Below are 23,698 nucleotides of genomic sequence, written 5' to 3'. Positions count from 1 at the left end.
ATGATTTTGTGGAACTTGAGTTTAAAAAACCGGGCAAAGAATGGAAAAGAAACCTAGTGCTTCAGTTCGATGGGTTACAAAGTGGGTAATGTTAAGACAGTGGGTCCCTCCTCACACACACACACACACATCCCTTCACAATCTACATCTTTCTATACCATTGTCAATTAGTGCACCAGCCATATTTTCTGCATCACAATCATCTTGGTACTAGTCACAATCTATGCCCCAAAAACCTATTAAGAATAGTACATCAGGAGCTACCTCTTGCACCAAGAATACTGCCTCTCATATAAACCCTATTCTACAAGATGGCAGACGTGATTCTAGTGGAAACACGACATGAAAAATGATTAAACGATGATTAAGAATTACATACTTGTAAGACGATATGACAATGGCTGACCCGATTAGGTAAACATCTTGGTAATTCACACTGGTATCAATAGATAATTAGAAAGGTTTTGGACATTCACATATCACAAATCATAAAACAGAGATAACACAGAGTAAAATAGAAAAATTTGCAGCCTAATTATATGCACGAATTCCACAAGAATAGAAAATACAACCCTTCAAAACCTCTCCATCTATTCCTTCAAACAACAATAACATCAGCTAATAAGGTATGCAGAAGCTATTAATGCAGGAAAGTACTTATCCAAATGCAAGGGATCAATACAACATTGGGGAACAATTAGTAACATTAAGAAACTGTATATAGTAATATTAGATATTATGTCATAAAACAACCACAAAAAAACAAGACTACTGACCACAATTGCACTGTGAAACAAATAAAATACAAAGTCAATAACAGAACTACGGAATCCGTAGAAACGAAACATTCAAAACAAAGTAAATAAATGAAAAGGGTCTGTACATAAGGGCGGGCAGGTCTAGACTGGGGGAATGTTGGAGAAGGAGAAGCCTTTGTATCCCTTATACGCATAATACGCAATCCTCGTGTAATAGAAGCCCGGAATGAACAATATGGATCCGAGTATCGCGAAGAAAAGCCCTGAAAGAATCAATCAAAACCAGGAAATCAGCCAATCGTCCTTTACACGAAATTAAGCTTTTATTCAGATCTTTTAAAGGAGAGAGAAAAAGAACCATGGGCTCGGTCGCCGCCGACTCTGTTAACGGCCATGAAGATGCCCAAGATGATGCCGAGGTGCCGAAGATGAGAAGAGCGACGGCGAGGCCGATCTCCTTGTACGGGGGGGCGATCGTTAATGGCATGGGGATTGTCCATCATGATATCCTCGTCGGATATCGAGAAGGCGTGTTCTACGTACATTGTTGTTACTGTTTTTTCACTTCAGTGTTGCTATGGAATTGGATTTTTGAGGAGATGAATTGGGGGGGTTTTGGAGGAATTTTCTTGAGCTACCTAAAGAACAAGAAAGGGGGAAAGGTCAAAAGTCAAATTTAATGAACAAATTGGGCATCCTCATCCTCGACGTTACTCGCTTTCTACGTTGATTAATATTATTTAATTGCTTAAATTATTATTATTTGTTAGAGGTGAAATAAAATATTTATACTTTTTTAAATTATAAGTAGAATAGTAAATATAAATTATTATTAAGCTTATTTCTGCCCTCTTGAATATTTAATATTCTTCAATACTATTTATATATATATATCAGAATTATTCATTTCGCATATATCTTAAAGTTTGATAATTAATATAAAATATTTAAAAATTCAAAAATCAATTTAAAATGAAATTATAAGGATTGATAATTTTCTTAATCGGATTCAGTTGGCTACTGGGTTTAGGGTGCTCATCTCCCATTAGGTATCTCGGTACCCCTGGTTACTCGTAAACTCACAAGTAATGACTGTGCTGCTCTTTTGAAAAGAATCAAAGGCAAGCTTAGTCAATGGTCCACTAAGAAACTTAGCTTTGGCGGAAGATTACAACTTGTTAAGACTGTTCTTTTCAGTATCTTTAACTACTGGAGCAGACAACTCATCCTCCCTGAAGGGATTATTATGGACATAGAGAGGATTTGTATGCGTTTTTTCTAGAAAGGCTGTGACTCCCCTGTTAGAGGAGCTCGTGTGGGCTGGAGTCAGATCTGTTCATTGAAATCAGAGGGGGCCTAGGGCTCAGGGCCTAGGGCTCAGGGACCTTATTCTCTGGAATAAAACCTGTTGCTTGTTGCTTATTAAAAACATTATGGCTAATAATGGTTCTCTTTGGATTGCATGGCTTCATGAGTATTACTTTAAAAATGTGAGCTTCTGGGATATTGATTGTAAAAGCCACTTCAGCTGGATTATGAAGAAGCTACTGAGGCAAGGAGACTGTTTCCTCCTGGTACTGTCTGGGGCCAAATTAAAGGCAGATGGATTTGAGATAACACTAGAGTCAGCAGGGAGAAGGTTAACTGGCACAGAATCGTTTGGTTCCCTGGTCATATTCCCAAGTTTTCCCTTATCTCGTGGATGGTCTTCCTCAACAGATTGCCTACTAAAGATAGGTTGGCTCGTTTTGGTTGATTTGGAAACTGATTGTGCTGTGTGTGGCTTTGATCTGGAATCACGGGACCATCTCTTCATAGACTGTTTCTTTGCTAAGGAAGTTTGGAGATCTATTTCAGCTTCATGTGGGATCTGCTATGACATGCAAACCTGGGATGAATGTCTTAACTGGTTGGTCGTGAATTTGAAAGGTAAATCCCTCCGGGTGCAAATTCTCAAGCTTGCTTGGTCTGGTTTCCTTTATTACATTTGGGAGGAGCGTAATTACAGGTGCTTTAGAGGATATACTCGTTCTGCTGATACAATTGTGTATAGGATTAAAGAGGCTGTAAAAATCAAGTTGTATAGGAATTACATACATAGGATCGATGATGCAACTAGTTTTTTTTCACTAATTGGGGTCTGATCTAGTACGTTCTTTGTATTCTTTGTAGCAGCTATGCTGCTTTCTTTTAGATGAAATATAAGTTACTTATCCAAAAAAAAAGAATGAAATCAGAATTTGAGGTCATCCTACGTAATTATCTTAATATGGGTGTAATAATGAGATAGAATAGGCATTATTAACTATAAAAAGAAACAAAAGAAATATGATTAAGATTTTAACAGCACTGAAAATTAATTAAACAAGACACATGATAAAACCACGAGAGAGAAAACCCCAATTTAGCCCAACTACACAAAGGACACTATGGTCATTTTCTGTATTGTCAGGAAATTTCTACATAATGAAAACCCCAATTTAACCCATGAAAGAAACTTGGATCTTGCTAGGGAGGCAAGTCCCCATGTACCCATTTTCCATTGCATTTCCACGTATACCCCCATAACTTAACCTAATTTCATGTATACCATCTTTCCCGCCAATTTTAACAGTTTCCAATCCCCTTTGAAAAATGTCTTTTAGCCACTTCTCAAACAGGCTGCGTAGAAAATAACTTGAACCAAGTAAAATACCATCCAACACCTTATCTTCCACACTAAAACTAATCACCTTGTCACCCCCAAGAGTTGCCTCCAGGGTTCCCTTCATCTTGGACATGAAGAACCCTTTCATCTCGTTGTCTGGAGATTCATTTCGGTCGAAGATGTAGCGGTTCTGGATTGATTCGAGGAACCCGAGTTGTAGACGTGGACCGGCCACGGTCTCCCTAGTTATGTCGCTTGAAATTGGACTAGTGTCTCCCCCTGTTTCCCCACTTTGATCATCCTCATCGGCTTTCATGTTCAGATCAAGAGTCTTGAAACTCGGGTGCTGCCTTGATAAATCTTTGTTGAGGGATGATGCGTCTTCGTCTTTGATTCTCGACGTTTTGGTCTTGTTACTAACATCCCACTCGGCGGCTTTCCTTTTGTTATCGGAGGCCGGTGTGCAAAAACTGCTACTTTTTTCACTGAAAATTAGCTTCATCTCGATTACGGAATCTTGATTAATTTCGTCGTCTTCGTGGCTCGAGCAAATGGACTCGGTTAAAATGACTACTGCTCGGCTGATACCTCCCTCGGTGTCTCTTGATTCGTTGAATACTCCGGTTTTGAATTCATCGGCTAGGAGCTTTAGGAAGCGGGTATCAGCCAAATCAACATTTTCCACCAAGACTACAAGCCTTTCGTTGTTCCGAAATGCTCTTACGAGTCTATTGTAACAGGAAGTTACCTCATTGCATCTCATGTTCATGTGTAAGAGCAAATCAGCAGACCCCAAAACATATTCCGCAACGGCACCGGCCAATCTCCGTTTTCCGATCACATCATTCCCCTGAATCAGTAACCAAGTACGTTTCTTGAAGGACACGGTGTGCTTCAGGGCCTCGGCTATTGAAGGAATAATCCTAGATTGCCAAGGCACGTTATCTTGCAACGTCTTGCACAATTCACTTGTCTCTTTTTCTGTTCTCTGTGAGCTCGAGAACAGAGAATTACCAAGAGCAAGTGTGATCTTTACCTCTTTATCCTCATCATTCTTAAGAGAGACCAAGTTTGCTTGGCCTGATTGATTCTCGCAAGCACCATTACCAAAATCGAACTCGATGGTACATGAGCTTCCCCGTCTGAATTTAGGCACCGAATGGTTCAGCTTTGAACCAGAATCAGTGAAAGACCTCAAAGGGTATGATGAAGCACAAGGGTAGCCTTCTCCACTCAAATGGTTCTGGTTATGCCTAACTTGGTGCAAACTGTGGCATAATCTGTTCCACTTTCTTCTCAGTTCAAGCATTTCATCCTGCAAATGTAAGAATTGATTCAAAATTGTTTCTAAAGATCAGTTTAACTTAAATTTTGTGTACCTTTTGGCTTGCATGAGGTTGAAGCCAAAGTGGCAAGAGCTTTTGCTGGCTAGACTTAATCGCCCGTACATCTTTCTCGTAATTTAAAGCACATTCTTCACAGCAGGTGAGCCTGTCATGCTCAGCAAATGGCTTCATTTCCAACCCTTGAGAATCATGGACACTGCATGATCACAATACTAAATTATTCAAAAATTTCAAGGAAGAAGATAATAACCACATTAATGGAGGAAATGTTGCAAACCTGGAAGCATGGAGGCTCAAGCCAAGTCCTCCGGATGGAACAGAAACTGCTTGAAGTGCCCATTGAGCTTCAAGAGGAGGTTGCCTCATTTGACACTTCAGGTATGTTTGGTAACTTGCAGTAGCCATTAACCAGACCTTTGTTTTCGAGAAATTATAATCAGAGATCAACCTTCCAATCTCAGTTACTAGATGATCGACTGCACTGTACGCAAGGAGTTCTCCATTGACATTCACATCCGCAGTCCACCCCAAATCTCCTGTGTAGATAATGCACCCTCTCCCTCGGCTGCAATAGAATCCACCCGCCTTTTCAGGTCGGTTACATGCTTTCGACGTCCTCTTTTACCATGAATCTCAAAGACAGCGGCGGGAAGTAAAACCTGACGAAGTGTACGTTCTTCATTTCCTCGGGAACTTCTCCTCTTTCTATCTTGGCCTTCAGCTCCAAAACAAGGCCTTCTGTCATGGAGAGACAGTCACCGACGATTACAGTGTTCTTCCTTTTTTCCCTCGAAAAAACCTCGAAAACCAACTTGACATCTTCCTTCACCGACGTCGAATCCGTGATGTGGTCGCTTGAGGCTTTCTTTTGAGAGGAAAAGAAAAATGGGTTCAGCCAGAAAGTGCTTTGATTCTCACGGACCGCACCCGATGAGCACTCCTCGATGTTGTTCTTAACGGTAGTGCTGGAGAAGCCGGCTTCTCGCATAACCCTACTAACACTCGGGTCATCGAGTATTGACACGATAAGCTGTTCGAGCTCTACATTGATAGTAAGAAGAGGCTGTTGTTGCTGCTGCTGTTGCTCAATGCAACCCCTTCTTTGATGAGCTTGTGCTCTTTTAAGCGCTGCGATCAGAGCGTTGGAAAGAGAAGCTGGTTGCCCGATGAGAAACGGACCCGGAGCCGTCGGTAACCGATTGAGAGCCACATTGAAGCAAAGTTCAAGAGCTCTACACTGAAGAGGATGTGAAGCCTGGTGAGGCTGCTGAGACTTGATACAAGCTCTTCTCAAGAGACTAGACCTTGAACCGAGCAAAGTAGCGGCCACATGGAGTGGAGTGACCTGACCATGGCCTCTCCTCCTTGCTAACCCCAGAGAGTGCTTCAACACTGAAGCAGCCTCCGCCGTGAGTGTCTGTTGAACCGTATAGGCACCTGAGCGCATCACTTGGCCAAAACCCGCCCCCCAACACCACCCACCTTGTCAAAACTTCGTCTCTTTCGTAACCTAAACTCTCCACAAACTTCTCTTGATCTTTATGCTTATGGCTCACCTCTCTTAACCTTACCAGTTACCACCACCCGAAGAAGAAAACTGTTGGGAATGTTGAAAGAAGAAGAGTTTTACGAAACACACAACATACATTGCCTTCTTTATACTTCCTGATCTTTCATTTTCTCTTATTATTGTTGAGGTAAAAGAAAATTACCATTGCTTCCTTTTTTCCACATGATTCAAAAGAATGGACAGACAAAAGCAGCAGAAATTCAAGAAAAGAGGCAGTAAAAAAAAGTTATAAAGAAAAGCAAAAAGAGAAGGAAAGTCGAAATATTCTTTTCCTTTTTTCCTTTGTTTGTCGCATTATATATGTGATTCAGCCATGGCTTTAAAAGGAAGAATGAGATGAAATAAATTTGAAAGGAGAATTGGAAGTTCACGCCAATTAAAATCCTCGTAGAGAGGAAGAGAGACACTCTAATATTCCCTCCCAAACCCACAAGTACCTAAAAAGGCAACCCTCTGTCTGCTATCCTATACACTCCATTATTGGTTCCTTTTCAGCCCTTCTTTTGTTTTCTTCTTAATAATGAAAATGTATTCGATTCGGTTTTAGATTTAATTGAAAAATTATGATTATTGATACGAGTCATTTCGAGTCTAATAAAACGGTATCGTTTAGACTTTAATTCTTTAGTTAAATGCTATCGTTTTATGTCTACTTTTTATATTATAAAGTTCATTCAGTTATATAAACGGTGTTCTTCAATGTTTATGACTTCTGGAATGTTGAGATTAAACCTTCCATGAGCAGGAGCATAAGACAAATCTCGCTCTTATGTGAAAGTTAGGTGGCGTTTGGTTCGCTAGAATATTTATGAGGGAATTGGAATCTGTGAACGAATTGAAATCTGTAGGAATTGGAATCTGAATCTGAAATCTATTTGGTTGGCAGAAAATTGAATTGGAATCCAATTTCATATTCTGTTTGGTTCGCAGACATGCCAAATGAATTTGATTTCAGTAATGTAAAATGACAGAATTGCCATTCTTGTTTTTTTTACTTAATTTTAGTTTATTTTATAACTTACATGTAGCACTATATTATAAAATTTTAAAAATATTAAAATTTTATTTTATTGATTGATTATTCATTTCAATAAATTATAAAAATCATACTAATAAACATCATAAGTTAAAATATCCCAATTAGGGATGACCATGGGTCGGGTTTTTGGTCCACCCGACCAAACCCGACCCGACCCAAATATATGAATTAGAAACCCGACACGACCCGACCCGACCTGACCCGAAATAATAAAAAAATATTTTTATTCAATAAAAGCAGTGACTTAATTGAAAAAAAATTATATATAGAGGGATATTATTGTAATTATTCCTAAATATATAAGGTAAAATTATATATTTTTCCAGGTCAGGTCGGGTATTTTTCACCCTAAACCTGAACCCGACCCGAATATCACACTTAAAAAACCCAACCCGACCCGTACCCAAAATTTAAAAAAAATCCGACCCAATCCCGAATTTTTTTTTAAAAAAAAACCCGACCCGAATATCACACTTACAAAAACTCGACCCTATCCGAATATCAAACTTTAAAAAACCCCGACCCGACCCCGAATTTTTTTAAAAAAAATCCTACCCGAATACCAAAAGATTGATGAGGGTAGTATGATCAAATTTCACATTCCCTCCTCCAAAGGATTTTAATTCCATCATATTATGGATGTAATTTACTTTCCCTCCCTTGATGGAATTGGATTCCAATTCCCCCTTTGAAAACTTGAACTAAATATGGGAAAGTGGTGGAATTGAATTCCAATTCCCCCTAATTCCAAGGGATTCCAGTGAACCAAACGCCACCTTAGAGAAATCTGGAATGAAATTAGGGTGAAGAATACCAAAGTTTCATGGCATAAGTTACTATGGTTTCCTCTCCACATCCCCAAACATAGCTTAATTGCTTGGATGACTTTCCGTGATAGGTTTCCTACTAAAGAAAGGCTGCAACGCATGAGACTTATCACTGAGTGACAATGTGTTTTCTATGACGCTGATATGGAAACAAGGAACCATTTATTCCTTTAATGTCCTACTGCTACTTCTTTATGGACAACATTTTTCTCACTAAATGGTTTGCGAGTTCATCAGTTGTCATTGATTGATCTTCTTGCTTGGGCTTCTGCTCTTTGGAAAGGTAAATCCATGCTCACTTATATTTTGAAGATTGCTTCCAATGCCCTAATTTACACCATATGGGAAGAAAAAAAACAAAAGGATTTTCCAAGAACGATCCAGGAACGTTGAAGAACTGATCCATGCCATTAAGGAAATTGTTGGTTTACAATTAAGGGATATGAATCTTAATAGATTAGATAGTGTTAATATTACTCTTTGTAACAATTGGGGTATTGTTTGATTGCTGATATTTTTTGTATGTAGGGCAATCTTTGTAATCAGAACTCTAATTTTTTATAGTAATTCCGGTTCTTTGGGTAATAAAATGAATTATCCAAAAAAAAATCATTCAGTTAAATGCTATCATTTTGATATCTTTAAATTGTATTGTTTTGATCTTATTAATACGTCATCATTTAGTATTATTATATGATGCGAAGTCGTTTTAGAATTGGAGGAAAAACTATAGAATTTGTTATGGATTTCTTTTTATTTTTCTACCCTTCGATTTTTTTGTCGTTATTTGTTCTTTCTTTAAATTTTTGTTCAATATTATATTAAAAAGTATCAAACGAATGATCTTCGGTCACGAATAGGGATGAACAGAGCGATTAAGGGCAACTACCTTCTTAAAAGTTTAAAATTATCATATATTTATATATTTTTTATATTTTTTTATCGATAATCTATTTTATCCCCTAAAATTTTATAAATTCATATCTTTTAAAATCTAGAAATATATCTCTCTTAAAATAAAATCATGCATCATCATCTCTAGGCTCAATGGAAAGGACACTAAGCATGGAGTCAAGCGATCCAAAATCAATAAACATATTCTCCATACGAATGGATATTAGAAGAAATTTGTAAATTGTGAGGAGACTGTAAATTATTAATAATATTTACCATTTACCGTCGACATTAACAATTACTTGCATCTTTTAAAACAGTTGAATGGTTTTGAAAGTTTAAGGAGCAATAATTTACCGTCTCTTTTTTTTTTAACTAGAGTGCCCAAAATATTAAAGACGAAAAGAAAGAAACAACTTTAAATCTCTCTTTTGTGATCCACAGCTTTTTACATTCAAGTGATACAAGTGCAGGAGATTTCATCACACTGACCAAAATTATTTACTTTGAACACATGACGAAGATTGGACATGGAATCAGTGGCGGATGCACTAAGCTCGGTCAAGTGTATCCCATTATTTTGGAAAAATTGTTAAATTTAATTTAATGTGTTAAGGAAAAAGAAAAAAATTATAATTTTTGCATACACATTAATTTTTTAAAAAAATTTAAAATTTTAGATCTCATTCTTAAATTTTTGGATCCTGCATGTAATAATTATGTTGAGATTGGACATTATGTTGGGGACATCAACACCCCTTCACTTGCATTATTTGTAAAATGCTGGGACTCCTGTAATCATTCTAAATAGAATCATTGCCTACTTTACTATTTTGCTTTTGAACCTCTGAATTCTAACTTTATAATTTTTTTTATAAAACGAATATAGTGCAAACTACACATTTAGTACCCTAACCATCACTTTTTTTCGTTTTGGTCACCCGATGATTTTGAAAAATATAATTTGGTGACCAAATCAAAACAAAAGTAATAGTTGGGGTACTAAATGTGTAGTTTACCCAAAAATATATATGTTTCGTCACTTCTGGATTGTCCACTTTTTTTTTGAGATAATTTTAATTTTATTACCCAATATGCAGAATTCTGCTATAAAAAATATCCCATAAATGGGATAAATTACAGCCTACTTACAACAAAATCGATGATTAAGCTCCCCAACGATTACAAATGTAAATATTCATACTATATAATCTATTTATATTCCTTCCTCTTAATTGGATACCTACAATTTGCTTAATAGAGTTCACAATTTCTTCCACACTTCTTGTGCTTCCTCGGTATAATCTTCTATTTCTTTCCTCCCACATGGAATAAATAAAAGCGCACCAATCAAGTTTCAAGATGGTAGTGAGAAGTGACTTACATTTCCAAGCACTATAGGCCCAGTCTAACATGGTCACCCATGGTAAATGAGGAGTACCTAAACCAGAGAGAGTAAGGATTTTATTCCATATGGAAATTACCAGAGTACAGTCATTGAACAGGTGATCACTAGTCTCCGTAGCCTCTTTACAGATTATACAGGAGTCATTAGTAACAATTCTCATTCTAAGGAGTCTCTCTTTAGTTGAGAGTCTATCGAGAAGCGTCATCCATGTAATCATGCTATGTTTGGGAATGTGTAGGGGCAACCATATCAATTTATGCTATGAGACTTTATGTCCTTTTACCCGTACTTCATCCCAAAAATCTTTTGTTTTAGAAGACCCTGTAGATAAAACAGGAGTTGCAACTGCTGTAACTCTTTACTTGTAATTCTTTATGCCATGAGACTTTATATCCACTTTGATAATCACCCTTTCACCTATTTTCCATACTTGTAATTCTTTATGCATGCCCTATAATTAAAATTTTGATAAAAGTAGTGAAAATGGTATAAAAAAGGGGGGGAGCAACTATTAATTCAGAAAACTGTTTAATTTTTTTTAGAACCCCATTTTTTCTAATTTTTTTTTATTTTTACAAGTCCCCCTAAACTTAGCCTTTTATGTGGGCCTCTAAAATGAACTCCCCCATCCTAATAATTTCTGAAATTCCCCATTGGAGAATTTTTTAGAAAACGATGGTAGAAGTGGGGAATCACAAACATGCAACGTGTAATCAAATATTGGCAACGTAAAGCCGATCTAAATTGCTCGCTTTTACAGCAAACAAAAGAAGAGTATCCTTCGCAATTCATTTTCATTGCTGCAATTATTGTGTTCCCATGCAAAAGCATTTCTATTGTTTCAGATGTACATTTTGCGGATATCGAATATTATTTGATCTAAAATTTTAGATCACTAAATAAAATCAAATATATACTTTTATGAATATCCAAATTCTCATATCAGATATTTCGATATCAAGGTCCGAACATCAAATTTAATTTGATAAAAAGTTCATATTTAAATTTTATATTTTGTAACTTTATATAATCTTTTTATATCTCTACTATATTCTCTTCCCCTTCTCTGTCTTTATATATATATATATATATATATATATGAATTTAAGTAATTTAGGAAGCAATTTCTTGGTAAAAAGAAAGGAACAAAAACGCAAAAAGCATGTAGCGCCTGAATACATCATCATGACTGCTACTTGGCCACTTTATTTCTTCGCTAATCCCAATCCAAACGCATCTTTCTCTCTTTATTACTTTTCTAGCTTTCTGAAGACTACATGTGTTCTGTTATGCTTTAATGTTGTTTGTAGAATAAAAAAGAGAGTTAAGATTAGTCTTGTCCGTTAGCTTTAAAATCAAGAGATTAAATTACATATCAATGTATTTAAGCGATTAAATAAATTATTATTATTTTTAAATATATGAGTTTAAATATTAACGATTGTCGTTTAATTAAAAAAAAGGAAATAAGAGATTAGAAATTATGAAACGAGTAGAAGAATATTAATTTTTTAGGAATTTTAAATTCTAAGTTCAGGTATTAATATAAATGCATTTATTATCAATTAAGTAGAAAACTTTTAAATAGAAATTATTTCAGACTTAATAAAAAAAATAAAAGAATGAATAGAAAAATACTTTATCTAATTATTACAGAAAGCAGGGAAGGAAAACCCTACAAAGCTCTGCTTTGTGTCCTATAAAGCCAAATTTGAAGCATTTTTGTTTTGTCTTTACTTTCTCATCGAGAACCTTATCCTTTTCTCTGTTCTGTTTTTATTTGACAGTTAATTGAAAGGTAAATTATTATGGAGGTCAGGAATGGTTGTGTGATTTAACCGGGTACCTGGTGAGCCAGGTAAGCTAAGCACAACATCAGCTCAATGGAGGTCATGGACACATGGTAGACGACAAGATGAAGCAAAGAAACATTCCGTGGTTCCCACCCAGAAATACAAATAAAAGAATAAAAGAAAGTGAAAAGTGGGGCTTCTCCCACATCGGCAGCGATGATGGCACTACCACTGTTGGTGGGTCTCGATGCTTTGCTACTACTCATTCCCATGTAAAATACTCTCCATTTATCCACATCTGAGTCATTAATTAATCCTATAAATACTTATAATACATATATTTTCTTAATTTAATAATTATAACATCAAAATTTAAACTCGAAATGGAAGGAGTAGTAGGAATAGGTGTTGAGAAAGAGAGTGATGGGCGAAGAGAATCTGTGTCGGGAGCTTGGAAAGGAGAGCCGGCGATACCCAAAGTAAAGCAAAGGCGTCAATCAGCACCGTGCGTTGTTCCCGACACCAAACATTTAGGATTTCTAAGCTTTTCGGAGGTTTCCATTTGCCATTTTCTCACTTTCCTTTTTATTCCTATAAACGAGTCCAATCGAATTTTAATGTACTAAATTTAATTCGATAACAAATTTAAATTGAGATCGACTCAACGTAAAATTCTACTAGCTTAAAATTTTTAAGTTTTACTCAAATTCAAGATTAGAAATTAAAGTTCGACTCAAGTTAAAAAATTTAAATTTAAAATATTCTCAGATTTAATTCAATTGAAGCTCAAACTCAAATTTAGTTCAAACTCAAAATCGAATTAAAAAATAAACATTAATTACATAGAAATTTTATATTTTAAAAGATAACAAATAAATATTAATATTATTAATAATGTAATTTAAAATTTTAATATAGTAATAGTTAATATTTATAGACGTTAATTAATCATATTTTAGAACCTTTTTTGCTGTCCATCTCGGGGTATAAAAACACTGTAATGAATATATATATATATATAAAGAGTCTTTTATATTCTTCTTAGGTGGGGAAATTCATGTTTTGCTCATAGGGTCTATGAAGTTAAAAGACATAAAGGTGAGATACGTAAAGACCTTTACTTGATACGATCCTAAATCCAACGATTTAAATAAAAATGAGTAAAAATATTATACCATAAAAAGATGCAATTTTCAAGGCAAACAACACCTTTTGACTGGTCTTGCTTCTCTTCTTTACAACTCTAAATTTACTTTTAGAATACATTTGATTCACGAAATATAAGATTATCGGTGGGAATAAGATTATTGAGAATTTTATATTATTGTATTTGGTTCGTTTAGCAGGAATATAAGATTACAGTGTTTGATTAAAGGAATAAAAAATTATTAGAATGTATATTTTTACCAAATTATCCTTATTATATATATATTTTTTAACAAGTTGAATTCTACTATAATTAATTTATATATTTTCTTTAAAAATTTTGAATTCATAAAATTTATTTAATTTTTTTTCAAAACTGAAAAGATAAATAGGTTTAATGAAAGGGTAAAATTTTATTGTTATCCCTAAACTTCATATAAAATTATAATTATGAATTTTTTTTTGTAAATCTAAAATAGTTTAAGGATAAATTTACAGTTTAACATTCGTAGAATTTTTTTTATTCAATGACAGAAAAATGATATTTTTGGAAAAAAAAATTAAGGGTATTTTAGTCTAAAACATTGGGGATGTAACAATACCTAAGGGAAAGGGAAATCACATTCCCGGTAATAAGCACTCAAAATACCAATATTAGAAATAACTTATTACAGAGGTTGAGAATGATTGAAATCCAAAGGTAATCCAAGATTACTGAACTAAACGACTTAGGCTTTTATAGCTATTGCCTTGAAGTTGTATTGCGTTACATACTCTTTTTAACTCACTAATCTTAGATTATATTTAATATTATTAAATGCTTATCTTTATCCATAAAATAATCGTATTTATTATTAAATATTCGTCTAAACTAGTTAAAACCAATCACGTAGAAAAGAGAAATTGTTTAAAATCTAATATTAGTCGGTATTAAAGAAATACTATTTATCGTTATATCATAAACATAATCGATAACAATTAAATTGTTAAAGTATTAATGGTATAAAATATTTTAAATATAAAACTATTTTACTTTTAACATAATGTGATTAACTTGGCTGTTGATTAATTCATTCATGAATTGGTAGTAGGAGCAAAGCATTGAGACCCACCACCACTCTTGGAGACATCATTGCAGCTGCTGCGGAGAAATAGGGCTGCTTTTCACTTTGTTTCTTTCCGTATTTAATTATGGTTTAAATGAATCTTAAACTATGCTGAAATGATCTTTCTGATCATTAAAGTTTCAAAAATCATTAAATAATCATTAAATTTATAGAAGTATTATAAAACAACCATTATACTTTATAAAATAATGATACATTTAAAGCTCGTTTTGTAACAATTCGATAATTTTTAATGACATTGTGTACTAATTTAATAAAGTTTAATAATATTTTACTAATCACTCGGTAAATTTAATAACTATTTTTTAACATCTAAAACTTTAATGGCAAAAAAAATGTAATTACAACATAGTTTAATGACCATCTATGTATTTTACCCTTTAATTTTTGATAGGATAGGGGATTTTTTTGCTTCATCTAGTAAATCCTATTTTATGCTTTAATTATACCACTTTTAACCTCGTCTGCTTACATGCTTTCCGACGTGGTTTTTGCCACCTTTACAACAAGAAAGAGATTAGCACAATGTATGTGGGCTTAATTTGCACTCCTAAATCTAATAATAGATGTGCTAATTAGCTAAATGCCATGTATTTTGGCTTTTCTAAAGCATCACAATGTATTGGTTCTTTCTTACCTTAAGTCATATGTATCCTATATTCTGAACATGTTCCTGCATATTTGTCCATATTATGCAAACAAAACATTAATTACTACACATTAATCTAGAATTCATTATCAAATACAAGGATAGGCTGTTCGTTAATTTTCATAACTAACACACCATTCGTCGCTACCGCTATAATCTGTTGTAGCAGTTCAAAACTCGCTCCATACGGGTTTGCAAATAATAAAATGAAGGCTGCAATCATGTTACCTGAGGTTCAGTGGCAGCAGGGAGTATTAACCAAGCTTTCAAAGTATTAGCCTATGGGTTAATCAGACTGCATTCACACTCTTTCCCGGTATGACCTCAAAAAGATATTCTTCTCTTTCATCAGGACTTCGGGTCACGATTTTGAAAGGATGCGCTTCCGTGTTAAACACCCACTCATCAAGAGGGATGACGGATGGAGGTGAGAACAGTAGATATAGATACTTGAGCGTCTCCGCTAGAAAGAAGCTTTGCATCATGTTGTCTTTGAGACCAGTGTTCACCTGAGTAAGAGTGGTAGGAATACTTTTAACCACAAATTTGGCATATTTGGACACAAACATTAAACAAGGGACAAAAGAATGAAACTTTTGCATGGAGCTTCGAATCATCACAGGACCAGCTAATGAACTTAAAATATGAAATAACTATAGTAACTCCTGGTTGATTAATACAACTTTATTCTGATGAACGGGCGCATGATTACCAACAATAGAAAAGGCAGCTCAGGGATATGGCAACCCAAATAAGCATATTTGTCTTCTCCAAATAAAATGCCCAGAAAATGTCATATATATGGATGAAGGAACAGAAGGCACAAGAAAAAGTCGAGAAGAGTTTGCTAATGCTTGCTTACATCTTTGAGCCCGACATACCCAGTATCTATACGGGAGTTTCTCTCGAATGCTTGAAAGATATTCCAACCCCATTCTTGGTATGTTTTGTTTCCGGTGAGACGCCAGAGGTAAAAGAGTGACTCAATAGTCTCAGGCCGCAAAATATTCCATTTAGTACTAACAGCCATGTCCTACAGTTACTTAGATATCAAACAGAGACAAGGAGACATGAATTACCAAACAATAGCAGAAGAATAATGCATCAAACCTTTCCAGTGGGAAAATGATAGTTCTCTCCAGCCAACTTGGTGGGGGTTGACTGATAGAAATTATAGCAAGTCCAGGCAAGCTATACCAAAATATCAAAAGGATCCAGTCAGGACAGGACTAAGCAATGAGTAGAGGTCCAAACAGCCATTAAATTTTCCAAACATAAAGAGTAGGACTGGACTCTACTTAATTAAATGACAAAAAATGCAAGGAAACACTAATTACTTTCTCGATATCTTTTAATCAGGATGCACCAGCATTGTGAAACACAACAGATGAAATTTAACTTACATGAACAGAACACCGAACATGACAGTTGAGGTGTCAAAATATAAATCATATAAAAGGTTATGCATGTGTGATGTTACGCCCGTGGACTGAGTCACGGGTGATGAACGGAAAATACCCAAGCTCATCCAAGGGGGGCATGAAACCTTTAGGACTTGTTAGAGGGAGACCCATATCTCTTTTTAGGGTTTTGATTAAAATTCAACATGCATTTCTTTTATTCACTGTCCTTTTAAAAAGAGGTTATTGCAATTAAAGAAAGTATATCAAACTAAATAAAATTATACCAAAGACAACTTTTATTTCAAGAGCCCCAGAACAACTTCTTTTATTCCAAGAGTCCTACCTAACAACTACCAATTACTAAGCATCCAAAACAATACTTCTCTCCTTGAAAAGAGATTATCCTCCAAATTGGCATCAGGATACACTTGGCAAAAAGTAGCTTCCTCAAAATGTGGTTTAGAGGGGAAAAAGGCAGTAATCAATAGAATCAGAGTAGTAAAATGAGTAAGGAAGATGGAACTCTAGAAAACGCGGGTATAGAAAAATCTCCCCTTTCTATATATTAATTCAAAGTCTTATAAAAAAATATTAATTCAAAGAAAATAATTAGAAGAATAATGTTGGCGGTAAAGCTTACAACTTATTTATATAGGCTTTCTTTCTTGCAAGTAAAACTACTAGACTTTCTTGCAAGTGAAGTTTTATTCTAGCCCTAGATTTAAACCCTAAAATACTTGATAATCCTAGCCTTAGACGTCTATCATATAAGTATAATAATTTATAAATAAAATAACATAATAATAAATATAAAGCTCCTGTGTCACTGATGTTGCCACAAACTTCATGTGAGACTTAGCTTCAACAATAAAATGTGTTTGCAATATATATGGTTGGATATGAGTGTCTAAGTGCATAATCGTACCTCTTCAGCAAGTGCTAAGAATTGTTCAGCTTCTCCCGGACCATAACCATTAGATCCTAAAGCCAACATTCCAGGGGCAAAGCATGCTAATTCATCCATCTTACACATGAAGATAAGATCCACTTAGTGAGACTAAATTAACACAGTAAAATTTTTTGATCAAATTATTAGACACTACCTTGTCAGACAGATAATTTCCTCTCTTCTCACATATGTAAGCAAACGAGGAAGGAGTTGATTTTCTAATCAAGCCTTGTAAGCCTCTCATTGACATCTCCCACATATCCCTGTTTCCAGTATCAATTATGTTGGTCTACTTTAGCATGGAGCTCCACCCAAGAACATTTTCAATGATTTTATGAATTTTATTATGGCCCATTTGGAAACAAGAAATTGAAATTTTGGATTTAGATTTCATTTTCTATGTAAATGATAAGAATGAAATAAATATATTATGGATAAATAGTTAATATTCAATATAACATATAGATGAAAAGTAAATAAAAATATGGATTTATCAAATCCAAAAATAAATTAGGAATCTCAAAATCACTACTATTCAGGCATTAACAAATCCATGGATTTGAGAAATGATCATCAATGTTATATTTCTAAGTATTTTATTCCTCAATTTACACTATCTTTGAAATCCAAATTCTAGAGTCCATGTTCCCAAACACCACCTAAAAGAATTAATACATTTTTTCATAAATTTTCTACTTCCACTTGAATGTTTACTAACACAGGTGAAAATTAATGAAGCACAAGTCCAAACAAAACAGATCATAAGCATTTTTAAGAGTGTTAATGGAAATTGATAACTAGATACACGAGGGCACCCATGTCACAATCATCATTAATATATACATACCATTATACTGAAGAACACATAATTTAGTCAGTTTTCAGCAATTTGATCCAATTATTTGCAGTATGTACATGTACACTAGGATAACAAACTGTGTACAACTAGAGACTAAGAGATTAGTGGATTGCTATCTTGCATTTTCATAAATAGTAACATGATTACCAGAATGTAAGAACTCAGAACTGCTACTCAAGCTGTGCCCTTGCTAGATGCATAAAACAATCATAGATACACATTAAATATACAAAGTGGCCGTATTCCCAGCACACTTTTTCTTCTTCACTTACTGGTCACGTGAGGATTCCACTTGCATACTCACGTGATGACATATTCACATTGAAGCCAAAACACAGACAGAAATAGGAACACCCTATCAGTCTATTTCGATACCAATATGTAACAGCATCAAAACATTGATCATGTTCTATGTAGTGGATGGACTGGTAATTCTAGACATGCTACGAAAGAAAGCATGAGCTAAGGTTTTTGCACTGTTGCACTTTATCTACTAGCAATATGATTACCTTGAACATAATGATTGGCAATCCATATGCATGCCATGCACAAGCAAGAAGCATAAATTCTTACTAGTTACACAGAATGCACACTTGCACAATGCATTTAATGCTGTTTGAAGCTTCTCACCTGTAATGCTTTACGGCTTCTGTTTTGTTTCCTTGTATCCAAGCTTTAAGTAGGTATTCATAAAAGCTGCAGCGAGAACAACAATGTGTATTTATTCTAATTATCATTCCTAACACTAGAGAATGAAAAAAAAATGGAAAAAGAAAGGAAATTATATCTTGCTCAAAACCTAGGAGATTCACCATCTAGCCTCTTAGTCCCAATCATCTCACCTACCATGCTACTCTTCATTTTTACTTTATACCACTTCTACCCCATTCCTATCACTTGTTGGCAATGCTATGTCAGAAAACACAAGGAGCATCTATAAAAACAAATGTATAACAATAAAATACACTTATATAGTTATATTTAACAAGGGAATAAACCAGAATATCAGAGAACAATATCCAGCTTCAAATGAGTCCAATATAAAGTATCCCATCGGGCCATCCTTTTACCAACTGAACCATAAGAGGATTATGATTGTAGAGTATAAGGCTATCATCCAAGTACACTTAGTAATAGTATGACTTGCTTGAAATTGGTCTTTCAACAATATCAAATTACAATTCCTAACACGTTATTCTTGAAATAAGAATTCAATTCAATACACGCTGCGACCTACTCAAAGCAAAAATTATCACCTATCACCCATGGCACCAAATGTGATAATTGAGGGAGATACTGTTCCATTATGAGGATTGATGTAAATGGGCAACAAACCATCAGAAGGGAAGATTTTATGGATTTCTTTTATGACAGTCTCCACCTGAAATAGAGCTCTGCTACTAAGTTACAGAGTAAACAAAAAGCTCATGTTTTATATGAAAATTTGCCAACTCCACAGAGAAATAATGTAGATAATATAAAAATGCAAAGACTTGGTTAAGCAAGAAATGAGAACCGGAATCAAAGAAAAGCCAAGTGATAATGTTAAACTATTAAGAAAGATGCCAACAGGTATACCTTCTGCTGGTATTTGGGATCTTTTATTCTTTGAGATAAAGCAATAAACTCAAGCTGCTCTGTTCCGGACTCTGCCAGTGTGCTGTTTCCCTAAAAATACAGAAGATTTATACTCAAAAAATGGAAGCAGAAACGTCCCAAGAAACATGAAAGCTACCTCAAATAACAGTCATAGAAATGAATGAGCAGAAGTATAAAGATCTAAATTAGTAAAAAGTAGGTAAATTTTACCCTGCTAGTAAGGTCAAGATCATGAAGATTTTAAAAATCAAACTTCCCTCAGAATGCATGAGATAGGGCTAAAAACCTTACAAACAAATCATAATTATTATTTACTAGATTTTTTGGCAGCCTTAGGTTAAATGCGAAAAAGTGACTACTTCAATGAAACAAAAATTTGTTTGAATGAGAGAAATGAGAAGAAGTGAAATGGATAGAAAGTGTTAATTTTCTTAGAATAGCAAAAGAGTAGGAGACAAATTAAAATGAAATAAGGAAAACTGCTTGATGGAGAATCACTTTATGTTTTTATTTTATTTGGATATAATTTTAATTAGAGATATATTCTGAATTTGGAAATAATTCTCTACCTTTGTCTGCTATATTTCTTTACAGCTATGTCTACAAAAGCAAAAGGACATGACAGAATTCCACAAAGCATAAAAATTAAAACGGCCCTCCATAAGCAAATGACACATCCCCAGATTCATGAAACTTTAAACAAGTATATCAAAGGGTTCATAAATCAAAATAGGAGTAACACAAAAGTCCAAGCACACTACATTCCTTTGCCCTGAATCGGTTACTACCCATCTAAGCTTTATATTTTCAATTTCAAGATACAACTCTTCTTCCGTCGTCTAACTAAAGTTTGAAATGGTCTTAAGACAGTTTTGGTAAATGAATAAGCTACATATAAAACAGTGACATATTTCTTGACTCCCAAAGCTATCCAACCGACTATTTCTTGATGGGATTGGTATTTTATCATCATACTAGATCCCATTATTCAATTGCAAACACCATGAGTTATGAGACACACCAAAACCTATTGAGTTTTTGCTTGCCTCCCAATCAAATGCTAACTATTTTTGTATGGGATTCGACATTTGTCATTATGATGCCTTTTCTGGAATTGATCACAGGCATTGCCAGATAGAAGTATCAACTATTTGATATAATTAAATTAATCAATTTAAGCACCCTAGGGGATGTGTTATCTAGAAAACCCAATCTTCTTACTTTTCCTTCCCTTTACAAACTATAGAAATTACTTGTAATATATATAATAGACTGTAGAAAAGAATATCAAAAAGGCCAAGCTACATGGAAAGTGTATTAAAGTCGTATAGTGCTCCATCAAAATGCTAGATGAAATATGTCTAAAAGGAAATAATGAAATTATAAAGAAAGAAGTGGATATATTGGCATCATATTTAAGGTAGTCAACAATAGAAGTTCAATACTTACTCCAGCCCACTTAAGGTTATGAGCATGTCCATCTGCTAAGTTAATTCTGTTATAGGGGATTCCCGTTGCAGTATTCCATGCAGGCAGCAACCTATCTGCAATATCTTTAGCCTTTTGAAGGAAAATATCATCTCCAGAGAGATCGAATGCACTAAGAAGCCCACCTAAAAACTCTAAGTTCAATAAACACCAACAAAAAACAGAAAAGAGGTTAGTAAAGAAACAGCGGATACAGATGCACAACCAGGATATCCATCTACAGAACTCTAAAGAAAATAAAATACTAGATAAAACCTTCTAAAGTAACCTTATGGTTGTCTCAAAAACACTAGCATCATAATCCTTGTTAAAATCTAAAGAGTTTGCAACCCACCTGCAAAAATTTTAGCAATAGCAATGTAAGTTTAAAAATGTATAAACACAACATGAAAGAATCTCACAATAAATGATCAAGTTATTGGCCATTATAAGAAAAAAATCATTGCAAATAGCATCTCCATTGCCAAATGTAATGTATGTAGCAGATTACACAGACGTGAGACATACATGTGCAAATCAAAACTCACTCTCTAGCTCTTTGAAACTGCTCTTGAAGACCCATTATAAACAATGTATCAAGAGAATCTACTAGAGTTGCCCCAAGACCACCAAAGCTATCAACACCATTCTTTGTTTGTGGCTGTCTCAAAACCCATTCATTAGTGAACGCAGAATCGCTATTGAAAGTACCACATCTTAAAATTTACACTAGTGATGAAATATCGGAAGATTCGGAATAAAAAAAGTCATTAATTCGGAAACCATGATCACCTGAAGTTCATCTTTTCCCCAGGCATATTTTTCATAGGAATTCCAAGCATGAAGCATTGCATCTTTCACTTTCTGCCTTCGTTCGATAGAAACAGGATCTTCATCATCCAAATTACTCTCCTTCTTCTTAATACTATTGCTACCTCCCATCACAATTATCTTAGTTTGCAAACCTGAAGCTTTTAGTTTGCTTTTCAATTCTTCTACCTGCAAAATTCCACAAAATTATTACAACAAATGTATTAGTAATTAGGCTCTTCAATCTCGATCAATGAAAAATTTACGAACCCGAACATGGACAGTAAAACGAACGGGAAAGATTAAAAAAGAAAAGAAAGAGGAAAAGGTAATGTTTTCATAAACCTTGTGGGCATCGGAGAGGGCATGGAGGTTCCAGATGAAGAAATTAAAGAAAATGAAGGTGAAGATGAGGAATGCCAATCGTTTAGGGCTTTTCAAGTAATCCGACGAGTGAAGATATCGGCGTCTTCCGCTGCTCCGCAATGCTGAAGCTGAAGATAACGATTTCTTTCCCATTCTCGGCCTCTTTCACCACAATGATCGGTGTCGGATCAGAACTGAAACAACAATCACTTGAATTTAACTGAGAGAAACGAAAGAATCAATGTAGTTGTCCGAGATTATACATTATTGACAGATCAAAATAGTTCGGGTCAGTCGAGTGAAATAAGTTAGTTGTCAATTTTTGTTTTTCTAAGGCTTAAAAAAAACATAATCTTAAACTATACTTTTTCTCTATTTTAAATTCGTAAATTATTTTATTTTTAACTAAAATAAGTATATAAATTATTATATATAATCATTTTTAAGTTTTATCATTTTTAATTAAAAAGTGATCTTTCAAACTAATGAGACAATGATATTTCACATAAAATTAAATTTAATAAAAACATATAAGGTAAAATACACAAATGTTCTCCTGACTATAGGATGTTGTTTGCTGAATCTCTGACTATAAACGTTGTTTTGTTGAGTTCATCGGTTATTAAAAGTTACAAATAGTCACTCAACTATTCATTGTTCCAAACTAGTTTTGTTTTATTAAAAATTTGACAACAGTTTGAGCCAGACGTTAACAAACGTCCAACTCAGGCGATCATTATTTTTTTAACGAAAAATGATGAGTTCGAAACAAAATTTGTAATCATATGATCATTTTATAACTTTTAATAGTCAACAAACTTAACAAAACAACTCCCTATAGTCGAGGGACCAATTGTGTACTTTACCCAAATATATATATATATATATATATTAAATACTTATTTTGATAAAAAAATAATTTAGGTATTTAAAATAGGTACATATAATAATTTAAAATTTTATTTTAACAAAAAATAATTTAAAAACTTAAAGCAAAATGAATATAATTTAAGATTCTTTTTTTTTTTTACTTTAAAAGCA

At 34.3% G+C, this 23,698-nt stretch overlaps 3 pseudogenes; all 3 read right to left on the bottom strand.

The window, feature by feature from the left end:
* Window positions 1-563: 563 nt before the first annotated feature.
* LOC120201319 lies at window positions 564-1,451 on the bottom strand (annotated as a pseudogene).
* A 1,662-nt stretch (window positions 1,452-3,113) lies between these two features.
* LOC120201396 lies at window positions 3,114-6,315 on the bottom strand (annotated as a pseudogene).
* An 8,800-nt stretch (window positions 6,316-15,115) lies between these two features.
* LOC120201395 lies at window positions 15,116-22,941 on the bottom strand (annotated as a pseudogene).
* Between the last annotated feature and the right edge of the window lie 757 nt (window positions 22,942-23,698).

Source organism: Hibiscus syriacus, unplaced genomic scaffold (genome assembly GCF_006381635.1).
Source record: "Hibiscus syriacus cultivar Baekdansim isolate YM2019G1 unplaced genomic scaffold, ASM638163v2 tig00007179_pilon, whole genome shotgun sequence".
NCBI classification, from domain to species: Eukaryota; Viridiplantae; Streptophyta; class Magnoliopsida; order Malvales; family Malvaceae; genus Hibiscus; species Hibiscus syriacus.
This window is presented reverse-complemented; position numbering and strand designations above follow the sequence as displayed.